We start from the raw sequence: 20,998 nt of genomic DNA, 5'->3' as shown, positions 1-20,998 counted from the left end.
TCGACATCGGCACGAAGCTTGGCTGGATCTGGGAGAATTCCATGCTTGAAAACGACGTAACCCAGTATCGTCAGCTGCCGCGCTGAAAATCGGCACTTCTTTAAATTTAGTTGTAAGCCAGCGTTTCTCAAACATGTCAAAACAGGCCGGAGGCATTGAAGGTGCGTGGAGAAGTCCCGAGCAAAAACAACGACGTCATCAAGGTAGCACAAGCACGTGTGCCTATTTCAAGCCGCGTAGAACGGTATCCATCATGCGATCAAAAGTTGCTGGTGCATTACAAATTCCAAACGGCATGACGTTAAATTCGTATAAGCCATCGGGCGTGACAAAGGCTGTCTTCGGTCGGTCGGCATCTGCCATAGGTACTTGCCAATACACGGAGCGCAGATCGAGAGATGGAAAAATTCTGCCCCTTGTAGGCTGTCAATAGCGTCGTCGATTTGCGGAAGCGGGTAAACATCCTTACCAGTGATCTTGTTTAGCCGCCGATAGACCACACAGAACCGTACAGACCGTCTTTCTTGGTAACAAGGACGACGGGAGATGCCCATGGAATGTGGGAAGGTCGGATCAATTCGCGGCGGAGCATATCGGCCACTTGTTCATTAATCACGCGACGTTCTGTAGCCGATACACGATATGGTTATTGTCGCAATGGCGATTGGGAGCCAGTATCGATGTAGTGCGTAATAGTGGACGTCCGGCCCAGGGAAGGTTGCCCGACGTCAAAAGAAGTACGAGATCCTTCTAGGATGCACCGAAGCTGTGATCGCTGGCCCGGTGTAAGGCAATAGAAAAATCGAACACATCTATGGGCAATGGGTCAGCCGTAGAAATCGAGCCGAGCGAACTGTAACGGGCACAGTATGTCTCTTCGGGAACGTCCGTAATTTGTACGTCTTCGATAGCTTCGACACTGCCCAGACATTCTCCTCGGAGTAGCAGCACAGGGTCGGGAATGGGTTACAAATAAATACAGCACTCGAGCCCTGTGTGATGTTCACCGTCGCAAAAGGTAGCAGTACACCTTTTCGAGTGGAAAAGCCGCCAGACGGAGAAAGTAATGCCACGGCATCGGAGTAGCTGCTCCAGTACATAGAGACACGCACTGACGAGTTGGGAGGAACGGTGGTGTCGTGTTTGTTTGGAAGAGAAGCATTGTCGGCGAGCGTCAAATCTGAGAGCGGCGACAGTTCTACTTCGGCCCGTGCGCAATGCATGAAGGCATTGTGGCGGCAGAGGAAATCCCAGCCGAGGATAACGTCATAGGAGCCCGACGAAAGTACAATAAATTCAATGGCGTACACAACGTCCTCAATGACAACACGAGCTGTGCACGCCGCTAAAGGGGGAATACGCTGTGCGCCGGCTGCGTGGAGGGGCAGACCAGCAAGGGGCATCGTGACTTTCAGAATCAAGCGACAAAGTTTAGCGTCCATAACTGACACGGCGGCTCCGGTGTCCACGAGTGCAGATGTATGAACACCATCAACAAACACGTCTATCACATTCGCCGGGCTACCCTGATGGCTTTCGCGTTTCACTGGCGTCGCAGCCCTTGCCTCGAGGGCTGCGACGATTAGTTTTCCTCCTCCCGAGCTGCGGAACGGGGCCGCATCGGTGATAGCGAGCGTCGGCGTGGAGAAGGTGAGCGGCGGATATTGGGCGTTGGGCGAAAGGTCGGTGACGATGCCGAAGGGTCGTCGTAACATGGGCGGGGAAAACCGACCATATGACTTGGCTCATATCTTCTTCTTTCTGGGGTTTTACTTACCAAAACCAGTTCTGGCGCATGTGGTGTAGCGCCAGGTGACTGCACGCGATTACAGTAGCGTGCGACGTGACCTGCGTAGCTGCACGCAAAACAGATAGGCCGGTTGTCAGATGTACGCCACCGATTCGCTGTGGTGGACGCCGTCCACGTAGGAGCACGCGTTGTGCGGGGCGACTGGTGATATGCGGTTGCATGGCGGGCTGTGGTCGGGGCATAGTCAAGACGTCAGCGTAAGTGAGAGGCCCACCTTGACGGAAGGGGAGGGGCCTGGCGTCGACTTTCGCGTAGCTGAGTGGTGCAGCCGGAGGGATATGTGGGGGCCTGGCGACGACTTCAGCGTAGCGGAGAGGTGCGGCGGCAGGAACATGTTGATGACACTCAGGCAAAATCTCATTGAGTTCGTGCGCGATGGCGCGACGCAGCGGGGGCTCAAAATGACGTTGGCTCTTGTACCGGTGGCGTTTGTGCAAGGGTCATCAAGGGGAGCTGGCGTGTAATTTCCTCGCGCACGAAAGCCTTCATTTCCGCCATGAACGCTGACGGATCAGAAATGGCGGTCAAGCCAGCGAGGTGTTCGTCGCGCGATGGAGGGCGGCGGGTCAATGACCGCTGCCTGCGTAGCTCCTCATAACTTTCGCACAATTTAATTATCTCCGCCACCGTGCCAGGATTCTTGGCAAGCAGCATCTTGAAGGCATCGTCTTCTATGCCTTTCATAACACTCCTGATCTGATCAGACTCCGACGTGCTCGTGTTGACTTTCCTGCATAAGTCCAGGATGCCTTCGATGTAACTTGTGAAGGATTCACCTACTTGCTGAGATCGTTCCAGCAAACGCTGTTCGGCGCGCAGCTTACGAACAGCAGGGCGACCAAAAACATCGACAAAAGACGTCTTGAAGTCTGATCACGTCGGAAAATCTGTTTCATGGTTGTTGTACCATAAGCTGGCCACACCCGCGAGGTAGAGGAGCACGTTGCTGAGCTTAGCTGCTTCATCCTATTTATTGTGGGCGCTTACCCGCTCGTAGGTCGTAAGCCAATCCTCAGCGTCGGTGTCATCCACGCCGGTGAAGAAAGCAGGGTCCCTGTGGCGAGGCACACCAGAGCACGGTGCCGGTGCAGGGGGAGGCACTTGCTGGGAGGCTTCTTCAGGCATGGTCGACGGTACGGTGCGGGATCGAAATTGCAGGTTGCAGGTTTCCAGGGCGCAGAACCTCCACCAATTGTAAAGGGCTTTATTAGAGTTCGGGGAAGCGCAGCAGTGACAGTCAAACGGAGACACGGCTTTCAAGCACGAGCGCCTTTGCCGAGGAAATGCGCTGGACCCACTACCGTCTGGCCCCACTAGAGCTGGACCCACTAGCGTCTCTCTTCGCTACAATATATATAAGGTGACGGCTGCGGCACTCATAATGTGCAACATCCGCCGAAAAGGCCATGAGTGGTGACTCTGGCTAACACTCCCAAATTTAATTCTAGTGCATCAGCATAAATACACTAGAAAGCGGATGGGAAAACCGCACCGGGATAGCTCAATGGGTAACAGCATCGCAAACGTAATGCGAAGACGTGGGTTCGTATCCCAACTCCAGCCACTTGTTTTTTCATCCATGTTCATTTTCATGTATTTATAATTTCTTGAATTCAGTTAAGAACTAGAAGTAAATTCCGCTGTGCTCTCTTCGGTTCGAATGTTTATTGGCTTCTTATGATATGACTATATAACCTCGGTTTTCTTTCTTCTCCTTGATTACATAGCGAGGGCCTCGAATCTGGCAGCTTTGATACATTAAGGTAGCATGTGTAAGTTTATTGACCAGTTGCCTCCAGCCAAAACGTTCACGTTGACGTGAAGCCTGTGGCAGAAAGGATGTCACAGCCGCCGCGAAGGCCATAACTGGTGGCGCTGGCTAACACTCCGAGAGTTAATTATAGTACATAAACATAAATACCCCAGAAAGTGGATGGGAAAACGGCACCGCGGTAGCTCAATTTGTAAGAGCATTACGCGTATAAGGCTCTTACACGCGCAACGCGCAAACGTGGGCTCATATCGCACCAGTGGCCTGTTATTTTTTTGATCCTTATTGATTTTACTTATTTATGATTTCTTTAAATATAATATAATATAACGTCTTTAAAATTTCGTTCGTAAGTACCCAAAGGAAATAATACTGGCACATCGAGACATTTCGTAGTCCATACCTTGGTATTTTGAAAGGTTAACCACTGTGAGGTGAGTCATCTGTCTCTGTTTTAAACATCATAAACAGTTGGCATGGCTTCAACTTAATTAGCGAAGAAATTGCCGTAGTGTTTTTATTCTTTTCTCGCTCTGTGAACACCCTTATGATGGAAAATGCATGTGTCATATTGCTCTCCCCCTCCTCCATATTGCCTATAAATATACACCGCAGAAATCTTCTACACCAATACACCAAAGTAAATGCCTTTTATTGCATTTGCGCCCAAAGAAGTCGCACGTACTCGGAAGGTAAAGACTACTTCACATTTGAACTTGTAGACGAAGAGCATATGCCAGGTTATAAAACAGTCATATGCTAGCTTCAAAGTGCTACCAGCCTTCGCGCGGATGTCGTGCGGGCCGACAGTTGCCAGCATTTCTTGCTCTTTTTTGTATTTACGTGCTGATGTCAAAAAGCCCCACGAATAAAATTAATAACTCGAACTTTAAATTAAAAAAACTATTTTTGAGGATTAAACATAAGCAAAATTTTAGAAAAAATTATTTAGGTACAGACTTTCGGCGGTTTATAATCACTACAGAAGACTGCGTCTTATTGCACAAAGCATGTTTCTTTTTGCAGTCACAGATAATATATCTATGAACTCGTGGCCTAGGACGTGACTGAGTACATTGCTATAAATGAAAAGTCCAAAAGAAATTGCAATTATGTGATTAGAGTTTACACAGAAGAGGTAGATAGAAGCGCTATTGTTACACCATAGTTAAAGACAAGACATATTTAGGAACGGCTGATTACATTAGAACCAAATTGGCAGTTTCACCCAAAAGGCGATGCACCGAAGGGGACAGCAAGGGTTACCGTTACGTTTGAACTCACGGATGGTATTCCAAAACACCCGGATCTGACTAACGCAGACGCGACATACGCCGATGTGCCGAATTATTTGACCCTTAAAAGCCAGCAGATGCCACGCCCTGTAGGAATCGATGTTCGGCGCAGCAATGTACGGGGAGCCTACCAAATTTACGAAACGACCATGATAGCATCAAGACGAAGGCGGCTGCTCCATGGCCTACATGACACGCATGTCATGATATTCATGTTACGAGTCCTCAGGAGTCCTTTTAACTACGCCGAAGAGACCTTAAGGCAAAAGCCTAAGTCATGCGTATGACTATGACTTCGACCATCAACCTTTGGCTTTTTCTTTCACTTAGTACCATCTCTGAAGCAATTGCATTGGTTTTTGAGTGTTAATATTTTTAACGGACTTATTGTCATTTTCATTTTCTGTCATGGTCATGACTATGGCTTCTACCACCATCCTATAGTGGTTCCTTCATGTAGTATCCACGTCCAAACCCATTTCAGTGGTTTTTCAGTGTTAATGTTGTTGCTGAGTCATTGTCATTTTTGCTGAGTCATGCTCATGGCTATGGCTTCTAGCACCATCATTTAGTGTTTCCTTCAATTAGTACCCATGTCCGTATCATTTTCAGCGGTTTTGGAGTGTTAATGTTTTTTTTTTGCTGAGTCATCGTCATTTTTGCTGAGGAATGCTCTTGACTGACTTCCACCATCATCTTTTAGTGTATCTTTGACTTCGTACCCACGTCAGAACCCATTTCAGTGGCTTTTGAGTGTTATTCTTTTTTCTCTGAGTCGTCGTCATTTTTGGTGAGTCATGGTCATGACTATGACTTCTACCATTATAATTTAGTGTTCCCGTCGCTTCGTACCCACGTCAGAACCCATTTCAGTGGCTTTTGAACGTTAATACTTTTTCTCTGAGTCATTGTCATTTTGACCTCAGGATTGTCATGGTCGGGTACCTCAGGATTTCATTAAAGTTCTACATTCATCCATACATTGTCATTTCTGGTGAGTCATACTCATGACTATGACTTCTACCATTATAACTTAGTGTTTCCTTCGCTTCGTACCCACGTCAGAACCCATTTCAGTCGCTTTTGAGTGTTAATCTTTTTTCTGTGAGTCATTGTCATTTTTGGTGAGTCATGCTCATGACTATGACTTCTATCATTATAATTTAGTGTTTCCTTCACTTAGTACCCACGACAGAACCCATTTCTGTTACTTTTGAGTGTTAATATTTTTGGCTGAGTGATTGTTCTTTTTGCTGAGTCATGCTCATGACTATGGCTTCTACCACTTCACTTCCTTCACTTCCTTCACTTAGTACCCACGCCCGAACCCATTTCAGTGGTTTTTGTGTGCTAATTTTTTTTGCCGAGTCATTGTCATTTTTGCAGAGTCATGCTCATGGCTATGGCTCTTACCATTAACCTTTAGTGTTTCCTTCACTTAGTACCCACGTCAGAAGTAATTTCACTGGTTTTTGAGTGTAATTGTTTATTGCCCAGTCATCGTCATGTTTGCTGAGTCATGCTAATGACTATGACTTCTCCATCATCCTTTAGTGTTTCCTTCTCTTAGTACCCACGTCAGAACCCTTTTCAGTGGTTTTTGATTGTTAATCTTTTTTTGTCAGAGTCATTGTCATGTTAGGTGGCTGTTTCATGATCTACATGACACGCATATCATGACATGTATGTCACGACCTATCATCTATGTTCGACATACACTGTTGTCATACTATGCCAATTTTGGTACCTACCAAGTTAACGAAACGACCATGAGCGCACCAAGATGTAGGCAGCTGTTTTTTGACCTACATGACACACATATCAGGATATTCATGTCATAACCTATCTTTTATGTTCGTCATACACTCTTCTCGTACTATGCCAATTTTGGTAAATACCAAGGTAACGAAACGGCCATGAGAGCTCCAAGAGCTCGGGGGCTAGATAGACAGATAGATGCTGTCGAAGTCGCAAATGTTCGCCAAGAAATGCTTCGCACTTGACAGCTTTAACACATTGTGTAGGGTGTTTAATGAGATCGCTAAGGCGATACTACACTGCTTGTAAAGGATCTAGCCAGTAATTTTGTATCACTTTCAAGTTTGAGCACTGATATTGTCTTGCGCTTTAAATGTTTATTACTCTGAGAAGATATAAAATAAAAGGCATGCACTGTGAATGTTATGTTTCATAAAGTTTGTTTGTGGACTGCCATTCTCATAATTCTGACGAATAATTTAGGCAAGAATGAAAGCCCTAGCTTGAGAAACTTTAGTGATTGAATATTGTAGCAATATAGCGCGCATAAATATGTCTAAATATATGCGCAACCCCATGACGGCGCCGACGGCGAAAAGTAGTTTGGATGGTCTACGTAATTCTTATCGCGATGAAATTATTAATATTACCTGTGACCACAGCAACCTATGATCAAATGTAACATCGCTAACTATACCATTGCTTCGCTTCACAGAATTCCATTTATAACAAATTGTTCCTAACGCTTTGTTGCAATAATGACATTGGGGCAGGTGAAAGCCTAAGAGAAAAGTTGTAGCAGTTTCACCTGAAAGGCGAAGCATCAATTGCGATAGCAAATTAGTAGAGAGCTATACGGAGTAAGGATAGTAGTTTTATCAACTGTATAAACTTGGACATGCAGCAGCACCGGCAACACGCAGAACTGTTGTCGACGCCGTCGGCGTTTTGCCCGCGTTCGCTCAAAATGCGTGCGGCGTTGGTGACTGTTGCCGGAGACTCTGATATAAATAGGCACTTGGTGCCGCAGCTAAACGTCGCCTCCCTTCCCTCCCCCTCCCCCCCCTCCCCCACGGCCTCTCGCGCGTCGGAAGAAGGTACGTTTACTCTACATATATGGTGATTGTAGAGGAGGAAAGAGACGCCTACTGCTGCAGCCCTTAAGGGAGCACGGCGCAGAACGCGCGTTTGTTCTCCGCCGTGCGTTCACTCCCCGTGAAAGCGCGCGCCCCTCGCGCCCTTTCACTCGCACATACAGCGTTGGGCGCGCGGCGACGATTTAATCTCCATTGACGTCATACGGAACCTCACGGCGACGGCGACGGCGACGGCAGAAATCTGCTTTTGAGTGTCCATATAATTGCTATCGCAATAAAACAGGGTTTGCTTGGAGCTTCAAAACCGAGTTTCTTCAAAAGCGATTCATTATCTTTATATAGAGACCACTTCTAAATAACTTAGGTAGCGTGGCTACATTGGCTTTCTATTCTACTTTACTATGATATACTTTACAAATTCTAAGCATACATTTTAACCATTTATAATATTTTTCGTAGATTAACACAACGATTGGAGTCAGTACCAGTTTGGCATCAAATACAATGCAGCAATACTGCTTTCAATATCGGACGTAATATCTCTGCTCAAAAATAGTAATAGGGCGGTAAAACAAAGATGTTTGCAACTAAAATACATTTACCATCCGCGTTTCCAATACAGTATTACACAATGGCTCCTAACGCACTACACAAGAGAGTATCTTATTTAAACAAACCTACGTTCTCCGTTAAGCTCCGGACGCTGTACTTAAGTAAATATGAAAAAAAAGGATCACGTTATGAGCCAATTACGCAGGTGTACTCCTTTACCTCACCGTTAGTGATACACTACTTGGGGTATACAATATTCCTGAGCATCGCTTTCATATTGCTAATCTTCATGGTCTTGCGTGCTTACTATTCCTTCAATTCTAGCTTCTCATGATGAAAGGGTTTAAAAATATATGACATACATGATGTATTTTATTTGTATATCGCCTTGTATTTATTGTAAATTTAAATTCTTTATGGTAGATTGTCCTCACTCACATGTTGAAGAGTTGATGCGCACACCTCTCACCCTGATTAATACGTTCGTCTATCGCTGTAGGAAATCATCTTTAGATGTTACAGGACAAAGAGTGACCTAAAGAACATATACACTAAACAAATTTCAACTGAACTGCCACAGTTTATTACATAAGGGCAAGTATCTCTTATAATGCAGTGTTTTGTATATGCAATTATCATCGAATACTCGAGGTAATAATGAAAACGCTGTGTCACACATGTACACACTACCGTATATGCTAGCACCGTTGCAGCTTTTCTTGTAGATCATATATACCCTCTTTCCGTGTTTTTATCGTCACTTTCATTGCTGCAACTAATTTACTTGAAAAAAAGATGATATTTTTTGGGGGGATACGAGTTGAAAAACGGCAGTTGCAGCAACAATTTACAAGACTGCGACAATGGAGATTGTATAGTGGGCTGATTACACAAGCTAGCTAGATAGTTCCTTGTCGTCCTTATCAAAGTAGTGTGGCTTCGCTGACTTCAACGCCTATCCCCAGATGCTTCAGGCGCAAAATATCTTCAATATCTAAAGCAAACATCAGTACCGCTCTGCTAAAAGTTATTGAGAAAAGCTACTAATACATTTCGTTGTGTTTGTTGGTTTGTCCTTATACGATGCCAGCGCTAAACCATGGGATGTAACAAAAAATTAGCGCTCCTTCCACTCCGTGAAAATGGTCGAACAGCGAAGCTGTGTTGTTCGCGGAGCCTGGGTTCTTCATTCCGACGCCGGCAATGTGTTTCCGCGTCTCAAGCAAGCACTTTGGGATCGGCCCTCCTGCGCTGCCGTTTAAACTCGGCATCTCTGGCGCGCAGCTCTGGGTCGGCCCTACGACGACGAGCCCGTTCACGAGCCAACTCTCGCTGGCGCTCGCGGTAGGGAGCTTCTTCCTCAGGAGTATGCACTATTCGGGGTGTTCCCATAGTTGTAGCTGTTATGGAATGCGCGAAAACACTAATCCAAAGCTCCGTATTAACAACCAATGCTAACGCGAACTCCTCTCCCAGCCCACTCCTCTGTTGACCTACTTTTTTCCTGCACCACCATTGGTTGGCGCGCCTCACGCTCTCCCCCTCCAACGTGAGTATTGGATTGTGAGATTTACGTCGACCCCCTCTCCGTTCTCCTTTTCATCTGCGCCCTCTCACAGCATTCTCACCGGACGAAAGGGGTCGCTCCAACCCCTTTCTGCTGTTGAGATCTTCTTTTCCACTCCTCTCCCACTAGGTCATGTGTCCCATTTTTAGCGAAGACCGACAACGACGGCACAGAGTCCGCATAAACAGCGTCGCTGAAAATGTTGACAAACATAGTGCTGCCTCGCATTACTCAGATAGGTCACGTGTAATTTCGGAGTCATCAAATGCAACATTATCAGGGGAACCATAGTGTACGTATGAGTTTTTTTTAAATGGGCCAAATCCCGAAACTGAAACTAGGCTAAATTTGGCTGCAACGAAAACTACTTGCAATTGGCTTCCATTTACTACACTGTTCAAAACCAAATGGTCCAAATGCACACAGAAACACGTACTCAAAGGAGCTATTCCGAATCAAAAATGAGCCAAATGCGAGACATGTTTCAATCAAAGTGAGCCAAATCCACTCAACCAATCAGGGAGGTCCCTGCACACCCAGTGATCAAACAGCCAAAATCGCCGCCACTACTCTGCTTCCTGCCTGAACGTGTGACTTTGTTTTGGTGTTTCTTATTGCAAGTTTGCTCGTTTGAAATGAAAGAAGACGGTAACGAAGAGATTGGTGACCGGTGCGTTCCCAGAAGGAGTGGTCCTACGCTACGTAACGTGCGCGGAGCGCGAAACGTACCACTGCCCAAGTACGAGCACAAGAAGAAAACGTGGAAGTGCGCTCTGATTTCGACAACTTCCGCAAGAAGTTTCAAGAACAAATTCCTGGGACTTCCGAAAGAACAGCGTGGTGATTTTATTTTATTGTTTTGCTCTTCGGAACCCGTGAAGCGCCGGAGAACAGCGGATACACGCTCCCCCCGTGGGCACTCAGCGACATACAAGGTACGCCTCGATGACGAAAAAGTGATTCTAGTGTGTCGCGATATGTTTTGTGCTGTGCTAGGAGTTAGCCACAGAGCCGTCGCAAGATTGCTAAAGCACAAGCATGAAAAAGGTGAAATGAAGCCTGAAAGTCGAGGCGGCGACCACAAATTAAGAAAGTATGGCCACGAGCGTGCAGCCTTAGTTTCATTTATAAAGCGGCTTCGCGCTAGAGAGTCGCATTACTGCTGACAGAAGACGAAGAAGCTTTACCTGCCATCCAAGCTAAAAAGTATCAGGAATGTGTGACACATGTACAATGCTCAAGCTCCATATAATGCGCAAGTGAAGTCCTGTCATCTAGTGCAAGGCCTCTCTTGGAGTGCAACAAAGAATTGAAGCTAGAAAATCACAGTCGATAATACTTTTGTGCAGTATATTTCTAAAAATTAATCACATAATGATTTTTTGTCTTTCTGTGTTGCAAAGAACTGCATCAATAAAAGTTTTTTTTTTTCAAAATGAGCCAACTCCTGTGTGATGAATCTATTTGTGCCAGTACCCAACTTTAAAGGTTCATGTCTGGTAAGGTAAGGACGTCACATTTTTATTTCAGTGCTCCAAGGAGGTCTTTTGCTCGTATGTGTACCATGAAAAAAAATAATTCAGCAGGCGCCACCATTTTATCAGTAGAAAAGAACGATGTTTTTCTCAATTCCACTTAAAGTGGACCTGGCTCATTTAGAAAAAAAAACTCCTCGTATACATCCAGTTACTCGTTTTCGGAGTCAGCGCACTCCATCCCACGGGTTAAGATATATATTTTTTAATCCCATCACATATAACGTACTCTTACCTCCCATATTGCTTCTAGTATCGTTTATCTCACTCTGGTGGTTTATATACAATCACTTATTTCTTTTCCGCATTACATACGCTACCCAATAGATGCAGGTCGATACAGTCTTTGACTATGGGACCTCCTTCTGTATACTAAATACTTCTAATATGTCCCAACCTTTAATAATAAAGTTCTGATTCTGATTCTGAATGGCAGTCATATATTTATTGCAAACTCAAATGTAAGATTGCCATGGTAGCCCTTTTTTGATAACTTCCACCTTACAACCTATCAACGTTACACCATCGTCTTTTATAGCTCCTTGCACAATGCACTGCTATCTTCCGACCTTTGTTCTATATTCTCACCGGTGTAAGAATTCCGGGCAGAAGATAGAATTAACATTTTTGAGAATGTTCCGAATCTATCGATCGTGATTTCGTACTATCTCGCGCAATCGCTCTAGCACTTCTTGATTCACTTTGATATTCTGGTGGGCTCCTAATATTTTCTTAATATTTTATAACGTTGACAACGCAAGCTCAGAGGCGCTATAACGTAAAATGATTCCAAACTGTTTTGATTCCAATTTCTGCAATCAGCCTCTTACGATTGGTCAAAACATTTTCGGGCCACTCCCAACTTCGCCAGTCTGTCACGGGACGTCACGAAAATCGCGATAGCTCCCCATCTGATATAACGTGTACACACTGATTATGTATGATTAAACCGCACAAAAGAAAAATAATCATTCCTGATTCGACGCCTTTTCACCATTAGCCCTCTGCTATAGGTCCAATGTTTTCTGGCTACGCCCACTTCGCCTGTCTGCCACGCGACGTCACAAAACCGCGAAAACTCACCACGTCAAAGTGACGTGTACGCGAAAAAAATGCATTAATATGCCGAACAAAACTGAAAATTTTTCTGAATAGCCGCAGACTGCCCCGTTCCGAAAGGAATAGAAGATGGCTGCCCGCCGATCGCTCAGGCCCTCGCTACTCGCACCTGCCGGTGAGCATGTATTTATTTGCTCATGATATACCTTTTTGCGTGGCAGTAAAACGTTATCGAGCCCTTTCGAAAGGCATACGACCTCGCTCTGCCAACTCTTCCTTGCCGAGGATTCGTTTTAGCGGCATTTTTATCCTTCCGTTGCACGCCGCCGCGATTTTCGACAAGCCACCGCAAGCTAAGTAAGGCGAAGCGGACCAATCGGACAAGCCGGCACCACCCTTTTCATGCGGTTATCTATTTTCACTGTGCCGGCTCGGCCCCATCGAAACTCTCTCCACTAGAGCGTGCGCCTCGCCTCTTGTCAGCCAATTAAATAAGAAAAACCGCTGCTTGTAGACAATGTTATTGGTTTTGAAAGCGAACACAGGTGACCTCCTATAAACGAGAAGAGTGTTTGATTGAGTTGTTCAGAGAACGCTGCGGGTCACCGCCCGATGCTTGCGTCGGTGGTTACGTAAATTTGACGTCAGGAGTTTGGAATAAAAAGAGTTTGGAATCATTTCACGTTATAGCGCCCCAATCTCACTTCTTCAAGCAAGCGACTACGGTCTAAAGTAAAGCGACTAAGAGCAAGATTTTAAGTACTTTTAATGACATATTCCGTGGGAATGATGATCCACTTGTTATTATAAAGCGGGGCCACGGCGACCGCATTTCGATGGGGGCGAAATGCGAAAGCAGCCGTTATAAGCCTGCGGCTATAGAAGCGCTAGTTAGTTCTTTAATTGCTGCTCGGAGGGATTAAGATGGTTGTTTTTCTTCAACCTGGTCTCGCGGAACGAAAAGGCCAGCATTTTGTCAATGATCGTTGCTTGACCAGCGAAAAACAATGGGAGGATTAAGTGGCAGTGGTGGGCGCCCGTCGCGTCGACGGTGCCGAGATTAGGCAGAGGCGCAGCTCATGACATGCCAATTATACCTGACACATGGTGAGGCGAGTAGAGCCGGCTGGCACTGAGCAAACGTAGAAGGTGCGTGACGAAGCCACTAGCACCCAAGAGTATACAAAGCGACCTAAAGAAGAGAGAATATCGGTGATTCGTCACGTACATCGCGTGCAGGCGACCTGACAGCAAAAGCTTCGATGTTCGTGACTGTCGCTGGCTCCTGATGTGCGCGTAATGGGCACAGAGAGCGTGAACGCAGTACGCATTATTCAACACGTGCACATTTTGCATGGTAACCGCCTTTGACAACCCGTTTCGGAGAAGGTTGCCAATTGACCATCGTGCAAAGCTTCCCTGAGCAAGCATTTACTGAATAGGGGTACCTGAGCCCAAAGTGTCGGTTGACAGGTTTCATTGACGTATGCCCGCAGCTACTACGCTATCGGTTTTATTGCGATAGCAATTATATGGACACTCAAAAGCAGATTTCTGCCGTCGGCGTCGCCGTCGCCGTTGCCGTCGCCGTCGCCGTGAGGTTCCGTATGACGTCAATGGAGATGAAATCGTCGCCGCGCGCCGCCGAACGCTGTATGTGCGAGTGAAAGGGCGCGAGGGACGCGCGCTTTCACGGGGAGTGAACGCACGGCGGAGAAAAAGCGCGCGTTCTGCGCTATGCTCTCTTAAGGGCTGCAGAAGTAGGCGTCTCTTTCCTCCTCTACAATCACCATATATGTAGAGTAAACGTACCTTCTTCCGACACGCGAAAGGCTGTGGGGGAGGGGGGGAGGGGCAGGGAAGGGAGGCGACGTTTAGCTGCGGCACCAAGTGCCTGTTTATATCAGAGGCTCCGGCAACAGTCACCAACGCCGCACGCATTTTGAGCGAACGCGGGCAAAACGCCGGCGGCGTCGACAACAGTTCTGCGCGTTGCCGGTGCTGCTGCATGTCCAAGTTTATACAGCTGAGAAAGCTGCTATAATTACTCCGTATAGCTCTCTTCAAATTTGCTATCGCAATTGATGCTTCGCCTTTCAGGTGAAACTGCGACAATTTTTTCTAAGAAGTGCGAGCGGGGAAGGGGTCAATCACTGCGGCTTGCAGGTACTGCCTGCTTATTAGGATTTTATTGAACCCATTGTGCTGGGCGCTGTGGCTTTGCCAGGGAGCACGCATGCTATGCATCTGTCACCCCCCCCCCCCCCCCCGTTTGTTGGAACGTTGTTTTTGTTTGTATGTTTTGAGGGATAGGGAGAAAGATACCGTAAAAGGTGGTAGAGAAAAGGGCGCTTGGAAGAAGCGCAATACTGAAAGCGCCGGCGAACAAGACGATCCTAGCACAGGATTCGTGATTGGTGCGTCGGCGGACCACTCATAGCCACTCGGTGGCGATTGGGTGGTAAATGCTGGGGGCGGGGCACCGAAGGGTAGAAAACGTGGCCCCGTTGCCCCGTCCAAGCGTTCTGGAAAAACTACGGTGCTATGCACCATCGGCTCTGCCGATATAGGGTCGCCCTATGCGTACCAGTTCCGTCTTGTATGTGTACTTGCATTTGTAATTCCTTGTAAATAATTTAGTAGTTTTTTTTCTCGTCATCTCTGTGTCTACTTCAACCCAGCGAACCCGTCGCCGCTATCGTTAGCGGCAGTACATCCTCTACTTGCGTAAACCGGCTCTGGCGGTGCGTCTCGGACGCCCAAGTAGAGGAGTGGTACGACAGGAACCTTTGTACTTTACTGCCGTGTACTTAGTTTTAGGTGCACGTTAAATAACCCCAGGTGGTCCAAATTTCCGGAGTCCTCCACTAAGGTGTGCTTCATAATAGGATTGTGGTTTTGGCCCGTGAAACCTCATAATTTATTTTTGTTATAGAGCAGCATGTAATGCACTCATGTGAACAGGTAGGACGAGACGATGAAGAGGCAATTGGTTAGTCGCTCAGTTGAAAAACACTTTTATTGGCGCTGTACTGTGATGCGATAGTTAGACAACGTAGTCATCGCAGCACTCTGGCACAATAGTGGTCGTTAATATTATGCAGTCATTGACAAAACCTTGTATTAGTGTTGCCTTCAGCAAGGCGAAAACTACCTTCGGCTATGTTATAAGGGAACATGGGGAATCATATTACATAGTTGCATAGAACGCATGTCTACCTCAGTCCGCTTTTGTAGATACCTCTAATACAAATACGCTATTTTGGTGGCCGTTCGAATGCCATCGATTATTGTGCTAATGTTTGGTGAGTGGTTGTTTCAAACGCAACAGGACCAGAACGCAGGCAAACGACATTGGGTGTGACGTGCCTGAGTCAGTCGGTCACTGCACGGCACTCTTCACGCCTTGTTTCCTTCTACTTTGGCATTCGCGGTCATATTTCGCGCTCCTACCACCGGTGCCAATAAGATGAAAGACGATGGTACGCTACATTTGACAGAGACTCTAATCTAAGATTTCATACCTGTGTGCCCGGGCCCTACACACCCTCACCACGCTTCTTCCCAAGGCATGCCTCCAGCTTCCAGCTCGCCCCGGTGTCGTTCTCCTTCCCACGTCTGCCGGTCCTCATCGCCCCTGTGTGCTGCCCTTTTTCTCTGAAAAACCACACGGAAAACTAGACTCTGAATCAAAAACTGCTTTTCATCAGATTGCTATTATGGCAATGCTCGCCCTGCAAATTTAGCTCACGGTTTGTGTGCAAGATGTTTTTGTCGACGCGCTAGTAGACACTCAAACCGCCATTTCTGTTATTCATCCCCAGCTATGCTGTTGTCTATAAAAAGTACAGACACCATATGTTCGTGTTCATTATAACCCATTGATTGGGTCGACTCTTGCGTGCGGTAGGAAAAGTAACGTTGATAAAATTCGTCCTGATCCGCACTGTCTGCAACTCCTCCTATTTGTAAGTTGGCGGGGTGCTTTGAGCCCGCCTCACCTCCGCCGCTGGTCGGCCCGGTATTGCACTATCTTGGGTATTTTTGGTCTACGGACATCGATTTACTGGAAACTAGCGATAAAAAAGTTGAATATTTTATTACGTTAGGAGAGTAATTTTACTCCCTTCATGACTGCAGCTTCAGGTATCACATAACAGTGAATTGCTGGGATAAAGCTCTAAAAGATTGTATATGTGAAGATATGTAGGCTACATGGAACGTATGGCATAGGACCTTTGGCAAAACATCAGGTGTCGTGACACCCAGCAATACACGACATATCAAAGTATCCACCCTACGATTTAATATAGCCATGTTCTGAGCGACATGGCTCACCCTGATTGTAGCTGTACCTGATTCATAAAGTGAGACCAATTGTCCCGCACTTACAATATACAGGGTGTTTCAGCGAACACTTTCAAAAATTCTTAAAGGTTGCCTGTGCCAGATAGCACAATTATAGTTCATGAGCTGGTCTACTCGAAGAGGCGGACATTACTTGCAAACGAAATTGAAATGCATAAACGAACAATAAGCAGAAATCGACTAATTAAGTTTTTAACTAATTATCTGATGGCCCACATTGCAATTTACAAATTGTAGCCGTGGAGTTCGCAAGGCGGATCCACTTGGAACGAATTCTTGGGATGACACCAGTTTCAAGATAGTATTTCCCGAACTTTGCAGAGAAATGCATTGGCGTTCCAGATAGCCCTATTGAAAAAATGTGAACGAGAATGTACGAGAAATAGTTGTACGTGATTATTGCTCCGTAGACTGTGCGAGAAACTCGTTCAGTCTGCGAGAACTCGTTGAGTCTACGAGAACCCCGTACAGTCTACGCAGCAATAATCACGTACATTTCTCGTACACATGTGTACGCGATCGCGTTCTTGTCACTGAACGAGATTCTCGTACATTATGAACGAGTTTGTTTCGACGAGCTGAGTGCATACAAGATGACGAGCTTGTACGACCTGCGAAAGTATGCACCCTGAAAAAGATAGCCACCTTATATTCATATTTAGTATAATGCAAATACAATTCTTGTAAATACAAGTGTTCATGCACGAACACTTGTGCTTACCTTACCGCAATGTTGTGTTGCTGTAATGGTTTGTTCAGAAATCTACAGTAGAGTTATGTTGAGGTGAAAAAAATGTCAGGTGAGGTAATGGTTTGTACTTGTTAATAAACAAGTACACTTTACAGAGGCTCTTCAGCACACCTATTCAAGCTTACATTATTAGTTAAGTCCTCCGATTTCAAGCAAAACCACGTCATACATCTCGCAAGCGTTGTTTATTGGACCTTGTAATGGTACTTCAATACACCCAGTCTGTTGACAGAAGACTACTGGAATGTGTTGCTTGAGTGAGAGCTTGGCGCGCACCTGAAAAAAACAAAAGCCAACAGTTTTCTTTTCACACACGCAATAAGATAACACATAGGCAAAAGCAGTTTGGCTGACATTCACACAGGTAAGAATGCTTCAGCATTCAGAACATGTGATACTGAACAAAATTTACTAAACATAAGTGGTTTCCTGCAATGCTTATGACTCCTAAGGAAACGTGCATCATAGTGTGGTAGAATAACCTGTCACATCAGCAGATCACTGAAATAAGTGTTATTACAGTAAAAAAGTTATTATTTGAGTAATAATAATTACTAGTACTGAAGCAACATAAGTAACATGCATAAAATCTACTTTTAGAGAGAAGCATCAACAGGTTGAGCTAATTAAATTACTTGGAAACTGCTATTCTGCCACCAAAAGTAAAAATCGTGGTGGCGTAGTGTCTTTGGCATTGTACTGCTAAGCCGAATGGCGCAGGATAAAATCCCATGCACAACGGCCACATTTTGATGGCAGCAAAGTGCAACAACACTCCCATAAGGTGCACTGGGCACATACCCCCGGTGTTCAAAGCTAATCCAGAATTCCCCACTACAGTGTCCCCCATAATCATATTGTGCAGAAGGATTTGGTGTTGGGCAAGTTGCTGTTTGCTGAACGACTTATTAGAGCGCAAAGGCACAAATACACAGAAGATACACAGACACACGTCACAGGCGCAACTAGCAACTTTATTTGAAGCACAGCGAGATACAGTATATGTACTCCTTAAAGCGCGCAGGCGCACCAGCCACTTCGGGCAGAGCACAGAGGGCGATTATCAGGGCTAACACGATAATTTTGAAGATCTAAAGAAAGCAAGTTCCACATCATGAAAACAACATAGGTCAACTTTCACAAGCACTACTTTTTTATGTAAAACGCTTCCAACAGCTCACGTGCGGTTTTATTTTTAGTTCTGCCCAGGATCTTCCCATCATGAAATCTCGCACGACAAGGACAGGCTTTACAGTCTGCTGAAAGATGCGCCTTCAAGTCTTTCGTCGTGTTGTTAGCATGCTCCATCATTCGATCACTGATGCAGCGGCCACTTGTCCTACATACGACATTTCACAAGACAGTGGGATTTCATAAACCCCTCTGGTAGCACATTGCCAGTAAGGTGTGACGTGTTGCACTTGGCAGCCTACCGTAGATCTGCCCATTATGTCGGGATACAGTTGGGTCAGCATATTGGGAAGAGAGAACACTACAAAAGCGGGCACACTGGTGAATGAGGCCAGAGCTGGCGAGCCGAGTGGCCAAAGACCGCAAGTTGTACCGTATGTGCATAAGTTGAGCCACAATTTAAAGAAAGTGGCGAACAGGCATGGAGTGCCTGTAGTGTTCTCTGTACATATGGCTGGCCCCAACTTGTCCCCGCATAATGGGCAGATCTAAGGTAAACTGCGAAGTACAGCATGTAACACCTTACAGGCAATGTGGTCCCGGTGTGGTTTATGAAATCCCACTGCCTTGTGGAAAGTCCTATGTAGGACAAACTGGCCGCTGCATCAATCTTTGAATGAGGGAGCATGCTAAAAACATAACGACAGACTGGAATGCGCATCTGTCAGCGAAAAAAATGCTGCCGTTGTCGTGCGAGATCTTATGATGTGAAGATCCCAGGCAGAAGTAAAGATAAAATCGCATGTGAACTACTCAAAGCGTTTTACATAAAAAAGTCGCGCTTGTCTAAGTCAGACCTCTGTTGTTTTGTACGACGCGGAACTTGCTTTCTTTAGATCTTCAAAATCAATGTGTTAGCACGGATAATCGCCCTCTGTTGTCTGCCCGAAGTGGTTGGTGCGCCTGCGCGTTGGGAAGAGTATATATACAGTATCCCGTTGTGTTTAGAATAAAGTTATTAGCAGCACCTGTGACATGTTTCGTGTATCATCTGTGTATTTGTGCCTTTGCCCTACAATATGTCGTTCAGCAATTATATTGTGGTTTTGACAAATAAAACCCAAAAATTTTATTTAAAGCAAATAGTATTGCATAAGGCCAAATGCTTATATAGAATCATCAGACAGCAGCTACGTTTAACAAAATTTAATACTTTCTAAACCAAGAAACTTTCAGATGGTTTGAGCAAAAATCTACTTATGCCAAAATTATTGCCATTAATTTTATATGGCCCATTCTGCCTTACTTTCTTTTTAACCAAAATTATATATGCAGTGCAGGTGCTCACCACACCTAAAGAAATTGGCACCTTTCCTTAAAGTGAATGGTTTTGTTTCAAATGAAAGCACAAGTAGGCTTTGCGATTGTTAGCCAATGAAATGATTGTCAAACTTCTTGAAATCACGGACTCCTGGACAGGATAACTAGTCACATTGGGCACCCTTTCATCAGTTTTTGTCCACAAAATCAAGCAGGTAAACACATTACCCTGAGTCTGCAACTGTTAACGCATTCTGTTTGGTAATGATAATTTTATGGTCATTGACCCAAGCCAAACCAAAAAAGCTCTCTTTCTGGAGCCGAGACAGGTTCCTGGATTACACCATGGAAGGTAAGCTCGTGGGCCCTTCTCCTGCTTCCGAAAGAGCTTACTGCTGGCACCGTTACACGATGCAGCTTACTTTCGTCAGTGTTGGGTGAAGTGCCACTGTTGAAGTTCAGTCTTTTGCGCAGAATGGCAGTTTCAGGTTTAGTGGGCTTGTAGGAAGACAAGCTCAAGATAACTTCCTGGTTTGAACAGGCTGTTCTGGTTATAATACATCAAGCTTTCTTGTGACTGCCCGCACAGGTGGTCCGTTAGTCTCGCTGTGAAGTTGACATTCAGCTGTATGTCCCAGAAGACCCGAATAATTCTCTGCTCTAGTTCACACCCTGTGAAGAATGCTCGAGTTTCCAAGCTCTTGATTTTCTGTCAGCACTCTTGAACTCTTGCTGCCAGTAATTTTTTCCCAGCTGGCCGAATTTTCTCGAGGCCCCACACTGACACTACCGATGCTTTCAAGTGTAGACTTTTCAGGATAAGGTTCTTTGCAGGAAAGGTGGCACATACAAATTTCTATTCTGGACGCGAGTGAGTAGAACCAGTAAGTCTTGGTAACAATGTTTTGTACATAAGTTCTGTAGAAGGTATTGTCAAGGGTTCGACGAAAATTCATTTAGCCAGGTAACATGACTATGAAGTTG

The 20,998-nt window shown here is 45.6% G+C and overlaps 1 protein-coding gene across 3 annotated transcripts in view; it reads left to right on the top strand.

Moving 5' to 3' along the window:
* Positions 1 to 4,230: 4,230 nt before the first annotated feature.
* The window catches only part of LOC125945648 (uncharacterized), a 126,777-nt gene continuing 110,009 nt past the window's right edge, over positions 4,231 to 20,998 (top strand). For all 3 annotated transcript variants that reach the window (XR_007467129.1, XR_007467128.1, XM_049667855.1), the window contains exon 1: positions 4,231 to 4,273. The gene's annotated coding sequence lies outside the window, so the exon portion shown is untranslated. The remainder of the gene's footprint in view (positions 4,274 to 20,998) is intronic.

Source organism: Dermacentor silvarum, chromosome 5 (genome assembly GCF_013339745.2).
Source record: "Dermacentor silvarum isolate Dsil-2018 chromosome 5, BIME_Dsil_1.4, whole genome shotgun sequence".
NCBI lineage: Eukaryota > Metazoa > Arthropoda > Arachnida > Ixodida > Ixodidae > Dermacentor > Dermacentor silvarum.
The sequence above is the reverse complement of the archived record's forward strand: the minus strand, read 5'-3'. Positions and strand labels throughout refer to the sequence as shown.